This window comes from Sorex fumeus, unplaced genomic scaffold, assembly GCF_029834395.1.
Source record: "Sorex fumeus unplaced genomic scaffold, SorFum_2.1 ptg000024l, whole genome shotgun sequence".
Lineage (NCBI taxonomy): Eukaryota > Metazoa > Chordata > Mammalia > Eulipotyphla > Soricidae > Sorex > Sorex fumeus.
The window spans coordinates 20,774,948-20,789,416 of NW_026606081.1; the positions used below are offsets into that span (position 1 = coordinate 20,774,948).

The window sequence follows — 14,469 nt, forward strand, 5'->3', positions numbered from 1 at the left end:
GAGGTACCTGGGGATCAAATCTGGGTCTTCCTCATGCGGAACATGTGACCTACCCGTCTGAACAATGTTCCCACCCAAAATGACATTTTCGTCTTTTGGCAAAGTCTCTACCTTGCTTGGGATTCTATTTCCTCCTCTGTCATTATTTGGTTTAACAGATCTTCTCTTTCATTCTTCTTCCTATGATCTTGTCCTCTCAGATGACTCCTATGCTTGTTACTTCTTCTTCTATCTTGACATCCCTGAGCCTCCAAACCCTCTCTCCAGTGCTTCCTCTTTCGCTCTCTCTATTCGGAAGACTGTAGACTCTGCTTTCCCATTTTGAATAATTCTTTTAACTAGAATTTGAAAATGACCACTCCCTTCTGATCATTCTCTATTTCCTAGAAATCTAGGACTGTCTTTGGACTGACTTGTTTCTGCCCAGAATTCCTTTTCCTACGTTTGTGCATTTCTCCTTAAAGCAAAACAAATATACGCAAGAAAGGTGCTGTCTTCAAAAGTGTTCATATTCCTCAGTATTGCTTTCTTTCGTGTTTGGCTCTGCATGCACTTGTATTTAGTGTTCTGAATGCTTCAGTACTTCTCACACCCATGCTGCTGATCTCAAGAACTGGAACTCAAGTCACAGCAACCACCTAAATACCAGATCAATATATGCTGCTTTTTGGTCCACCAGCACTCCTGGATGAACCAAAGGTCATTCCAGTTTAACGTGACCAAACAGAACCTGTAAGGGGTGACTTCCAACAGTTTCAGAAAAAGGAAACAGCAGGAAAAGCTTCAGCAAAACAAGCAGTGAGGAAAAAAAAAAAACTCTCTGCCATTAAATGGCTAATATGGTCGATTACTCCTGTCCTTAGCTCTCACACTAACAACCAGTCTTGTCCATCTCACATCCTGGGGTCCATCCTTCCTTTCTTTCCACCTTGAAGAAACTATTTGTTTCTCAGACTCCTATGTTTCTGCTCCTCTAAGTAGAGGAGCACTGTTTCATTGTCAAGGTCACCCCACCTCTGATTCCAAACTTGTGACATGCAACCAGGATTGTGTGTGCCATTGAATTTTTTTTTTTTGCAACATTCACCACCTGTTCACAAAGAAATCCTTGATGTAATACCAAATATTGATGCCTGTGTGCTAATTCCCTCTTTGCTTCTACTTCCTCTTCATGATCCAAATTCAATACATTTCACTGCATCTGTTCCATGAGTATGAGTATTCCACAGAGTCTCAGGCTGTTTGTTGGTGTTGGTGGTGGTGGGAGGTGATGTGTTGGGGTCTTCTCCAGGCCTCTTTTCAATGCACTCCCTCATCCAGCAAAGGGTCGCAGCTCAGGGTCCTGAGGACAGGGCCAAACTTCCCTCCAGCTAAGGGGAGGGGTCTGGGAAAAAGAGCAAACCTTGCCACCGCCTCCTCCAAACAAAGAAATAAAGACACGAGCATGGTGGAGGGGTCTTAACAGCAGATCCCCTTTATTGAGGGACATAAAGCCTTTATATAGGTTGAGGAGGGTGGTGAAAGAGTGCAACTGGTCACGTACATCAGAACAAACATGTTTCCTTCATGGCACACTTGCCAGAAACATCCTGTCCCCAGGTAACATTGAACTGTGATATGCATTGCAATGGGCTTCCTCACAGCAGACCAAAAGGAGTTACTCTCCCCACAATCTGCCTACTGAGCCCAGGGATTAGTGTTACACTTCAAAGCAGACCAAAAGGGGCCTGTCTCACAACAGCGATGATCAGAGGACTTACTTCTGGTTGTAAGGGAAGTAAGGGGACTTACTTCAGGGAACCATGTGTGGTGCCAGCAATCAACGAGGGTCTGCCAGTGCAAGGAAAATGCGATACATGTAAACCAATGTGGAACAATAAACAATAATAACAAATAATAATGATAAATATAAGCATATGATTCTCTCAACCTCACCTACCATATTTTCTCTCTACCCTCAAACTCTGATGTATTGATCCCTTTGGCAGTGGCCGTCCCCATCTGATAGTATCATCAGATCTTCTGTCTTTGAACCCACACACACTGAAAGGGGAGTGGGAATATGGAGAGTCCACCAATGAGTCATGCCCCACACTTCAAATGTGTAGGTTGTTTCTTACTGGTTTCTATGTCTGTGTGTCTGTTTTTAAATCTCTGAACTAAGTGGCTACAACTTCCTGAACAGAAAGATGGTGAACACACTTGATGCTGTTGGTATGGCAGTGGAGTAAGAACCTGGTTTTCCCTAGCAGCTGTGATGCTAGTCCTATGGCAGAGGTTTCTATAGTAAGCCATCCAAGTCTCATATATACCTTATGTTTCAAAGCAGTAGCTTAGATAGTGATTAAATCTAGATTTGATGGGGAAAAAAATACAATATTCAAACACAGGCAAAATTGCTCACTGGAGAATGGGCACTGATGGAGGGATGGGTACTCAATCATTGTATAACTGAAACCCAAGCACAAAAATTAGTAAGTCTACAACTGTACCTCATGGTGTTTCACTAATAAAATTTTTTTAAAAAATTGCTCACTGGAGAATGGGCACTGGTGGAGGGATGGGTACTCGATCATTGTATAACTGAAACCCAAGTACAAAAATTTCTATGTCTACAACTGTACCTCATGGTGTTTCACAAATAAAAATTTTAAAAAATTAAAAAATATATTGCTCACTGGACTTCTGGAGAGTAACTTGTGAAATCATACAAGTTTAATAATGTATGTTTTGCTGTTTACTTTCTTTTTTCTCATTTTGTTCTGAAGCTATAGACTATCACCAGAATACCACTTCCCTATTCCCATTGAAGATGTCATTTCAGCAGTCAAGTTTTTTCTGCAGGATGAAATTCTTGAAGCCTATGGGGTGGATCCCACCAGGATCTGTATTTCGGGGGACAGTAGTGGGGGCGCATTGGCAGCAGCAATGACTCATCTGGTATGCTTTCTGTATTGGATATGTTTACAGGATTCACTGCAGTTCTAAAGCAAAAGAAGAGTTGTGTTTGGGTTACAACATTTTATGGTCTCACACTTTATCAACTCCTTTTGCATAATGTTATCTTTTAGCATATCTGGCTTTAGTGATATTGTAAGGGCACTATTTTCCTAAAGCCCTCTTTTACATGACTTGGTATAAAGAAACTAGGACAATTTCCAAAACCTATTATTTAATATGATTGAGCACTTGAGGTTTTTCTGGGTCACTGTAAAACTCTCTCTCTCTCTCCTTCTCTCTCTCTCTCTTTCTCTCACTCTCTCTCTCTCTCTTTTTAATTTTTTGAGTATCTTGTCTGCATTGCAAAACCTGGCAAGCTACTCATGACATATTCGATATACCAAACACAATAACAACAAGTCTCACAATGGAGACATTACTGGGCCCGCTCGAGCAAATCGATGAACAACGGGAGGACAGTGCTGCAGTGCTACAGTGCAGATCTTTTAAAAAAATTTTAAATTTAATTAAGAACTGTGATTTACTAGTTACAAGTTCTTGAGCATTGATATGGGAGAAGTCCATGAACATTCACCAGTGTGACTCAAAAAGAAAAAATGGGCCATGTTAAAAGAAGTATTCCTAGGGAGTATGGTGCCACCAACAGGTCAATATGTACCTGTGAGACGAATGCATCAGCAGCCTGATGGCAACGTCAGACTTCCAGATACCCCAAAATTGCTGCTGTGCCTTTGGCCAGACCCCAAAAACTTGGGGTGAAGTTTACCAAGAAAGTAAATGGCCAAAAGTTAGGTATGTGGGAGACACACCCACAAACCACCTCCGGCTCACCTATATAATTGGAGGCATGGCCTCTCTGGTTCCTGATCGAACTGCTTAACGGCCATGATCCCAGAGACTCAGAAACGAATCTCGGAACCCAAAGGCTTTTGGCAGAAATGCATCCTGTTCCTGCAGTAGGTTACTGGTGCTGGGCCACTCCAGGTGGGAAGAGGTTTCGTGCCTTGGCCTGTTCCCCCTGGCGGCCTGGTGACCATCATCCTCCAGAGGCCACTTGACAGTCAGGTTTGGGCCCCCAGTGACGAGACACATGGGGTCTCACCACATGGGGGTGGAGCCGACTCTTTCTCCCCATCCCAACAAGACCCTGAGTCGTCACCTACAAATGACCTCTCTGGCTCCTGATCAAGCTGATTAATAGCCGTGATATCAGAGACTCAGAAACAAATCTTGAAATCCAGTGGCTTTTGGCAGAAATGCATCTGGACTGCATACAAGTTGGCCACCGGCTCAGAGCTTATTGGAAAGCCAGGTATGAGCCGTCGGTGACGGGGCAACTGCAGTCATATGGGAAGGGGGGTGGTACCGGCTCGTCCTTCATGCCCTACTGAGGTCACGAGTTGGCCCCTACAAGGGGCTTTCTGGCACGGCCATAGCTCCAGAGGCAAAAGGACTTAATCCAGAACCCGGCAGCTTGCAGCAGAAAAGTGAATGGACCATGTGTTAAACTATGGCGCCATGCCTCCCCGGGAGGGAAAAGGTGTTCCTCCCTTCTGCCTTTTTCCCCTCTGGCAGCAAGGTGGCAGCAAGGTCATGAGTTACCCCCCACGAGCGGCTCTCCAGCATGGCCATAACACCAGACACACAGAAACCAATCTCGTAATTATCTGGCTCTTTGCAGAAATCCAAACTCCTGGCCATGTGACATTATATGATTCTCATAACCAGCTATAGAAAACAAAATATTTCACAATGCCTTTTCAGCAATTCTGATTGTTTGGGGGGAAATTCTAAACAATTATGGTGCATCTTTTGTCGAAATAATGGATATAATCAATGCAGAGAAGAGTTTAGTAGAAATCATCTGCCTCACAGGCATTTGGAGGGGTGCGGGGGTATACTGGGGTTCTTGGTGGTGAAAAATGAGTACTGGTGAAGGGAAAGGTGTTTTATCCCTTAAACCTACAAATGGCCTCTCTGGCTCCTGATCAAGCTGATTAATAGCCGTGATATCAGAGACTCAGAAACAAATCTTGAAATCCAGTGGCTTTTGGCAGAAATGCATCTGGACTGCATACAAGTTGGCCGCCAGCTCAGAGCTTATTGGAAAGCCAGGTATGAGCCGTCGGTGACGGGGCAACTGCAGTCACCTGAAAACTTAGTAACTTTTTCCACAGTGATTCAATAAATAAATATAAAAATTTAAAAAAATTAAGGTGGAGTTCATGCCCAATTCAATCAGCTAATCAGTGGCTGAATAAATAGCAGTACTCCTACAAAAAAAAAAAAAGAAGAAGTATTTCTGATATCCAGCTACTCTTCTGGAGAAAATAGTGTGATGAGAAGTAGCAAAGTGCTTATTATTTACTATTGATAGCTGCATTTTAGACTTATAATATTTTCTTTTTCTTTTTTTTTATGTAGGAGTACTGCTATTTATTCAGCCACTGATTAGCTGATTGAATTGGGCATGAACTCCACCTTACTATTTTTTCATTTTTTATAATTTTATTTATTGAATCACCATGAGAGGAGTTACAAAGCTTTCGGGTCTAAGTCTCGGTCATACAATGAAACACCCCCCCTTCCTTCACCAGTGCCCATTCTCCACCACCAAAAACTCCAGTATACCTCCATTCCATACCCTCCCCCTACTTGTGGGGCAGATGATTTCCACAATACTCTCTCTCTACTTTGATCACATTCAATATTTCGACACCAGACCCACCATTATTATTTGAGATTTTACCCCAACACTCACCTCTGCTGAAAAGGCAACAGTAGACAATTTGTGTTCTATTGCTGGTTATGAATAACATACGATGTTGCATGGCTGCAGTAGGGCCATGTGATTTTGAAATTCCGAAATTTTAACACTTAAATCTGGAGGGATTTCTGCCAAAAGCCACTGGTTTTCGAGATTTGCTCCTGAGGATCATGGCCGTTGAGCAGCTTGATCAGGAGCCGGAGAGGCCATTCGTGTGCAAAGACTTGGGGTCTCGTTGGGATGGGGAGACCAAGACTGGCTCCACCCCCATCCTGTGAGGCCCAACAAGATTCATCACTGCGGGCCCAGACCTGACTGTCCAATGGCCTCTGGAGGATGATGGCCACTGAGCCGCCAAGGGGGAGCAGGCAGAGGGACAACACCCTTACCCCTCTAGGGTGGCCTGGCGACAGTAACCTACTGCGTGGTCCAGACACATTTCTGCCAAAAGCCGCTGGGTTTCGAGATTTGTTTCTGAGTCTCTGAGATCATGGCCATTAAGCAGCTTGATCAGGAGCCAGAGAGGCCGTTCGTGGGCGATGACTTAGGGTCTCGTTGGGACGGGGAGACCAGGACCAGCTCCACTCCCATCCTGTGAGGCCCAAAATGTCTCATCATTGTGGGCCCAGACCTAACTGTCCAATGGCCTCAGGAGGGGGACAGCCATGAGCCGCCAAGGGGGAGCAGGCTGAGGGACAACACCCTTTCCCCACTGGGGTGGCCTGATGACAGTAACCTACTGCAGAGTCTGGACGCATTTCTGCCAAAAGCCGCTGGGTTTCAAGATTTGTTTCTGAGTCTCTGGGATTAAGGCCATTAAGCAGCTTGATAAGGAGCCAGAGAGGCCATTTGTGGGCGATAACTTGGGATCTCGTTGAGGTGGGGAGGGCAAGCCCGGCTCCACCCCCTCCCGTGAGGCCCAACAAGTTTTGTCACTGCGGGACCAAGCCTGACTGTCCAATGGCCTCTGGAGGATGACGACGGCCGCTGAACCACCAAGGGGGAGCAGGCAGAGGGACAACACCCTTTCCCCCCTGGGGTGGCCCTACAACAGTAACCTACTGCGGGGTCCGGATGCATTTCTGCCAAAAATGCTGGGTTTCGAGATTTGTTTCTGAGTCTCTGGGATCAAGGCCGTTAAGCAGCTTGATAAGGAGCCAGAGAGGCCATTCGTGGGCAATGAGTTGGGGTCTCATTGGGGTGGGGAGGACAGGCCCAGCTCCACCCCCTTCCCATGAGGCCTAACAAGTTTTGTGACTGCGGGCCCAAGCCTGACTGTCCAATGGCCTCTGGAGGATGATGGCCACCGAGCCACCAAGGGGGAGCAGGTGGAGTGACAACACCCTTTCCTCCCAGGGGTGGCCCGGTGACAGTAATGTACTGTGGGGTCCGGACGCATTTCTGCCAAAAGCCACTGGGTTTTTGAGATTTGTTTCTGAGTCTCTGGGATCATGGCCATCAAGCAGCTTGATCAGAAGCCAAAGAGGCTATTTGTGGGCGATGACTTGGGCTCTCGTTGGGGTGGGGAGGACAGGACCAGCTCCATCCCCTTCCCGTGAGGCCCTGTGTGTCTCATCACTGGGGGCCCAAACCTGACTGACCTCTGGAGAATGGCGGTCACTGGGCCGCCGGGGAGAACAGGCCAAGGCACGAAACCTATTCCCACCTGGGTTGGCCCAGCACCGGTAACCTACTGCAGGGACCAGACACATTTCTGCCAAAACCCGCTGGGTTTCAAGATTTGTTTCTGAGTCTCTGGGATCATGGCCATTAAGCAGTTGGATCAGGAACCAGAGAAGCCATGCCTCCAATTATATAGCTGAGCTGGAGGCGGTTTTTGGGTGTGTTTCCCACATACCTAATTTTTGGCCGTTTACTTTCTTGGTAAACTTTGTCCCAAGTTTTTGGGGTCTGGCCAAAGGCACAGCAGCAATTTTGGGGTATCTGGGAGTCTGAAGGCGCCATCAGGCTGCTGATGCACTAGTCTCACAGGTACAGATTGACCTGCTGGCGGCACCATACCCCCAAAGACTTACAATATTTTCAACTATAAAATCTCCCAAGTATGAGGCGTTATTGTAATTCATGTTTGAAACTTAGTGACACATTGTCAGGTAACACTGACTTCATATGATTTGCTTGTATGGAAGGCACTATAATAAACAAAGAATAATGGCCTGCACCAAAACATTTCCATTTCCGTACATTACTTTACTACTTCTCATCACACTATTTTCTCCAGATGAGTCCTGGAGATGCTTAGGTGACTAGGGTCAAACCCAGGGATCTGACATACAAAGCATGTACTCTAGCCCTCAAGCCCCCACCCCGTGCTCCTAATGCCATATGAATTCAGCTATTATGTGAGTTTGATATTGTATTACTATATTTATTTTCTCAGATAAAATTTCAGATAAGTTGTCCTGTTCTTGATAATTTTACTAATCGTATCTTTGGTGGTCAGACATAAATAAACGCTTAAGTATGTGCATGTGTGTGTCAGTGTTTCACTGATGACAATGGGATGATTTTCATGCCATCTAAATAATGTATAAAAATGGGAAAATCATCATGATGCACACTATCAATTTTATAACAGTTTACAGAGGTAGGGCGTTTGCCTTGCACGCAGCCAGCCCAGTCAAGCCGGGTTCGATTCCTCCGCCCCTCTCAGAGAGCCCGGCAAGCTACTAAGAGTATCTTGCCCGCACGGCAAAACCTGGCAAGCTACCCGTGAGGTATTCGATATACCAAACACATTAACAACAAGTCTCACAATGGAGACGTTACTGGGCCCGCTTGAGCAAATCCATGATCAACCGGAGGATGGCTGTACGGCTACATTGTAACTACACATATGATTAAACCTTTTTCTCCTGTTACTCATTCACTTTTCATTGCTTGTTTTCAGGTACAGAATGATGCTGAATTTAAAAACAAATTTAAGGCACAAGCTTTACTTTACCCAGGCTTACAGATAGCTGACCTTTCGTTGCCATCCTATCAGGAATATGAACATGGTCCGATTCTACTAAGAAAAATGGCTACTGAACTGGGAAGCCTGTTTATCACTAAGGACAAAGCACTTAGCCAGGCAATGATTTTAAACAACCATATGCCTTTGGGATCAAGACATCTGCTCACACGGGTGAACTGGAGCACTCTCCTTCCTGAGAATTACAGAAAGAACCATTTATATACTCAGCAAGTTCTTATCTCTAACTCTCCATATCCACAGATTTTGAATTCCACAACATCACCCTTGTTAGCCAGTGACTCTCAGCTACAGAATGTCCATTGACGTATGTCCTCACCTGTGAACATGACATCCTACGAGATGATGGACTTATATACATCGCACGTCTTCGAAACCTTGGTCTTAATGTCTCTCATGACCACATAGAGGAAGGAGTCCATGCAGCACTATCATTAACAAGACTTCCATTTTATATATGCTTGGGCATGAGGATGAAAGATAAATACATTAGGGCTAGAGTGATAGTGAAACGGGTAGAGCATTTGCTTTGCAAGTGGCTGACCCTGGTTCGATTCCGCCGTCCATCTTGGAGAGCCCAGAAAGCTACTTAGAGTATTCAACGTCAAGGCCTAGCCTGGCAAACTCCCCTTGGTGTATTCGATATGCCAAAAACAGTAACAACAAGTCTCACAATGGAGGCGTTACTGGTGCCCTCTTGAGCAAATTGGTAAACAATGGGAGGGCAGTGCTTATCAACTCAAGTTCTCCAGCCAGATGTATAGGGCTGTCAAAATTTTCACAAGGGAAACCAGTGCTATTGCCTTATTAAAAAACAAAACAAAGCAAAGTGCTGTGAATTTTATTTTATTTCCTAGTTTCATCTGCTATTTGCTGTAATTTCGTATGTGAAAAGACTGAATGAGGGGTTCAGCATACTTACTAGAACATGTAGAATCTATTGGTTCATCTTGGGGATCAAAAATACCTGTTTCTTCCATCACCCTGAGCAAAATGTGGTGGAATCTTCTACTCACATGGTTCATGTAATCTGTGTGGGTTTTTTTCTTACTTAACTGAGGGGAGCACGTGGTGAACTACATTCTTTATTTATATATATGCTTTTAAAAATTTATTTATTTTTTAAATGAATCACTATGAGGTACAGTTACAGACTTATAAACTTTCATTCTTATGTTTCAGTCATACAATGATAGAGTACCCATCCCTCCACTAGTTCCTGTTCTCCACCACCAAAGTTCCCAGTATCCTTACCCTCTCACTCTCCTTTAGGGTGCGGTGGTCTGCAATGCAGCTATTGAATGGCCATCATGTTCAGTCTGTAGTCTACTTTAGGCACACATCTCCTATCCTGAGTGAGCCCTCCAAACACCCTTTACTTGGTGGTCCCTTCTCTTTCTGAGCTGCCATTTCCCGCATCATGTGAGACCAGCTTCCAAGCAGTTGAGCAAACCTCCTGGTCCTTATATCTACTATTCTTGGGTGTTAGTCTCCCATTATGTTACTTTATATTCCACAAATGAGTGAAATATTTCTACGTCTGTCCCTCTCTTTCTGACTCATTTCACTTAACATGATACTTTCCATGTTGATCCACTTGTACGCAAATTTCATGACTTCATATTTTCTAACAGTTGCCTAGTAATCCATTGTGTAGATGTTCCAAAGTTTCTTTAACAAGTATTCTGTTCTTGGGCACTCAGGTTTTTCCATGATTCTAACTATTGTAAACAGTGCAGCAATGAACATACAAGTGCAGATGTCATTTCTACTATACTTTTTTGTATCTCCGGGATATATTCCCAGAAGTGATATTGTTGGGTCAAATGGGAGCTCAATTTCTAATTTTGTGAGAAACATCCATACTGTTTTCCAAAAGGGCTGAGCCAGTCGGCATTCCCACCAGCAGTGAAGGAAAGTCCTTTTCTCTCCACATCCACGCAACACCAGTTGCTTTTGTTCTTTTGAATGTGAGCCAGTCTCTGTGGTGTGAGATGATATTTCATTGATATGTTGATCTGCATCTCCCTGGTGATTGATTAGTAATGAAGAGTATTTTTTCATGTGCCTTTTGGCCATTCGGATTTCTTTGAGAAAGTTTCTGTTTATTTCATCGCTCCATTTTCTGGTGGAGTTGGATGTTCACTTTTTGTAGAGTTCAACCAGTGCCTTGTATATCCTTGATATCAACCCTTATATATCCTTGATTATCAGATGGGTATTGAGTGAATATCCCTTCCCATTCTGTAGACTTTGTATTTTGGTCACTGTTTCTTTTGAGGTGCAGAAGCTTCTTAATTTAAGATAGTCCCGTTTGTTTATCTCTGTTTCCACTTGCTTGGTCAGTGTGGTGCCATCTTTGAAGATACCTTTAGATTCAATGTCATGGAGGGTTTTGCCGACCTTCAATGTACCTTATGGATTCTGGTCTGATGTTGAGGTCTTTAATCCATTTTGATCTGACTTTTGTGTATGGTGTTAGGTAGAGGTCTGAGTCCTTTTTTTTTTTTTTTTGCATGTAGCTGTCCAGTTTTGCCAGCACCATTTGTTAAAGAGTCTTTCCTTGCTCCACTTTATATTTCTTGCTACCTCATCAAAGATTAGATGATCATATATTTGAGGGTGTGTGTAGTAATATTCAACTCTGTTCCATTGGTCTGTGGCTCTGCTTTGTTCTAGTACCATGCTGTTTTAATTATTATCACTTTATAGTATAGTTTGAGGTTGGGGAAGGTGATGCCTCCCATCTTCTTTTTCCCAAGAATTGCTTTAGCTATTCATGGGGGTTTTTTGTTCCATGGGCTGGAGCAATAGTACAGTGGTAGGGTGTTTGCCTTGCACGCAGACAACATGGCTGACCCGAGTTCGATTCCTCTCCCCTCTCGGAGAGCCCGGCAAGCTACCACGAGTATCTCACCCGCACGGCAGAGCCTAGCAAGCTATCCGTGATGTACTCAATATGCCAAACACAGTAATAACAAAGTCTCCAATGGAGACATTACTGGGCCTGCTTGAGCAAATCGATGAACAATGGGAGGACAGTGACAGTGACAGTGTTGTTCCATATGAATTTCAGGAGTGTTTGATCCATTTCTTTGAAGAATGTCATGGGTATCCTTATAGGGATCACATTGAATATGTATAATGCTTTGGGAGTATTGCCATTTTGACAATTTTAATTCTGCCAATCCACGAGCAGGGGATATTTTTTCATTTCCTTGTGTCCTCTTTTATTCGTGAAGTAGCCTTTTGTAGTTTTCTTTGTACAGGTCCTTTATCTCCTTAGTTAAGTTGATTCTGAGGTACTTGATTTTCTGAGGCATGATTGTTAACAAGATTTGTATCATATACTTGCTGGGGGGGTCACCCACCTGGGATAGAAAGCAAGCTGGAGGCAGTGTTGAAAGACAGTGTGGGCGTGGGGGCGGGCAGGATGGCGGTCCAGGCAGCTAGAAGGGTTGGGGTCAAAGGGGTGGCCTGAGGTGTGGGCTCAGGAATGGCGTGCCAGATCTGATCACTCTCCTGGGCGGTGAACTACATTCTTGTTTTAATAAACCATCCTGGGTCATGCAGAAGTAATCTTGAGAACAAGGGAAAAAGTCTATGACAACAGCTTTCACATCAACAGATTCTTACTAGGTACAAGGGCACCAATGCCTTTCTATCCTAGTGAAGATTTGTCACTCTGTTCTTTTTTGAGGCAGACAGGTAGCAGGAAAGGGCCATGGCAATGGATTCCTGGGAAATAATAAAAATAGCCCTGAAGATGCAAAATGCTCACCAGTAAGCATAGGATCAGTTCTTCCTGACACCAGCAACAGACCAAGAGAAGGCTGGATTCCCCTCCAAGAGAAGTTCCAGCAGGAGCAAAGGCCAGGAAAGGAATTTCAAAGAGGACTATCAACCACTTCCAACCCTACTTTCATGGCAACGAACCCTAGTAACGGACTATTTACCTACATACAAGCACACTGGGGGAGAAACCCTATAAAGGCTACCTTGAACAAAGGAAGGAAGCACATATGCTGCCCTAGCCCATGTGCTGCTTATTGCTCACGTGATTGAGCACATGTGGCATCCGAGCTTATGAAGCCCACATTTTCTCTTGGGAGCATCTCTATCTGGCTCTCTCTGGCTCTGGCTCTGTCTCTGTCTCTCTCTCTCTCTCTCTCTCTCTCTCTCTCTCTCTCTCTCTCTCTCCTTCCTTTCTCTTCCTGAAAGCCTCTAAATAAAATTTATCTTACTACACTGCTTGTCTCCTCCTGAAATTCTTTTCTGCAAGATAGGGCAAGGTACCTGGAAACCCTGGGTAAGCCTAGGACTGGCTCTCCTTTCCCACAAAGAGCAATTCCTTGATCCAGGTTGAGTCCAAGACTCCTCGAGAAATCAGGTGGTGAGGATCAGCTCCCATACAGAGAATAGCAATAGGAACCAGGTGTGGCTTGAGGGCCACCTGGTGAGACTCGCAGGGCTCTGCTCTGTGCTGCACAGGGGCTTATCACAGACTATCAGTCCTAGTCTTCTCAGACAGTACCAGAGTGGCAGAGGTGAATGAATGTCTCTCTCCTCCCAGACTCACATAAGCCACGCATGGGGTCCCACCGACTTCATTTTGACAGTGGTCCTCCTAATGGCTTGAAGTAAAATCTTGTTGTGGAGTAAACTTATGTCCCTTTTATGCTGATGACAACCATTGTATCATATACTTGTCTTTTTGCACATCGCCCTGAAGGATTGTTTATTCAAGTCCTTAGCCCATGTCTTATCAGTTTGAATTCTGGTTGTTGTTGCTGAGGTGGACATTTGTTATATAAAAGCTTTTATATAACAAAAAGCTTTCATGTTGATTGGTAATAGAGTTTGAATAAGACCCTCATGCCCAGTCTTTTTTGTTTGTTTTGTTTTTGTTTGGGGGTCACACCTACCAGTGCTCACAGTTGGCTCTGTGCTCAGGAATTAATCCTGGAACGCTCAGAGGTCCATATGGGATGCCAGGGATCAAACCTGGGTTGGTCTTGTACAAGACAAATGCGCTCCATGCTGTACTATCACTCCAGCTCCATGCCCAAGCTTCTGATCCAAAGCTTGGCACCTCATAAAAAAACAGAGTTTATTAACATGTTTAGTAAGTGAGCAATAGCACAGCAGGTAGGTCGTTTGCCTTGCATGTGGCGACATGACTGACCCGAGTTCAATTCCTCCACCGCTCTTGGACAGCCTGGGAAGCTACTGAGAGTATCTGGCCCACACGACAAAGCCTGGCAAGCTCCCCGTGACATATTCGATATGCCAAACACAGTAACAAGAGTCACAGTGGAGACATTACTGGGCCTGCCCGAGCTAATCGATGAACAATGGGAGAACAGTGACAGAGACAGTCTGAATTTTGACTATTAGCTAAAGTTTTAAACTTCTTATTAGAGAATATTGCAGCTCTCCACCTTTGAACCTTGTCTTCATTAGATAAGGTGAGATCCAATAATCGGGGATCAAGGTTGATACTTGCAACAAAGGATGAAGAAATTTTGTAGAAGTTTTATCTGCACGTGAAGGAAACAGAATCTCATCTCACTCTGAACTTGTCAAACAAGTTGCTGCACACTGTCATTTTCTATGTCAAATTAGCTTTCAGCGATAAGATGCGCTTATAACCTGAAAGGTTCTCAGTCTATTCTGCTGTCTATTGCTCCAGATTGATGGGGGAAAACTAACCTTAACACTTTAAAGAGCTTGGATAAAGGAACAT

General features: G+C 44.4%; 1 pseudogene; it reads left to right on the forward strand.

Moving 5' to 3' along the window:
• The first annotated feature begins 688 nt into the window (after positions 1 to 688).
• LOC130023719 (arylacetamide deacetylase-like 2) lies at positions 689 to 14,420 on the forward strand (annotated as a pseudogene).
• Positions 14,421 to 14,469: the final 49 nt, after the last annotated feature.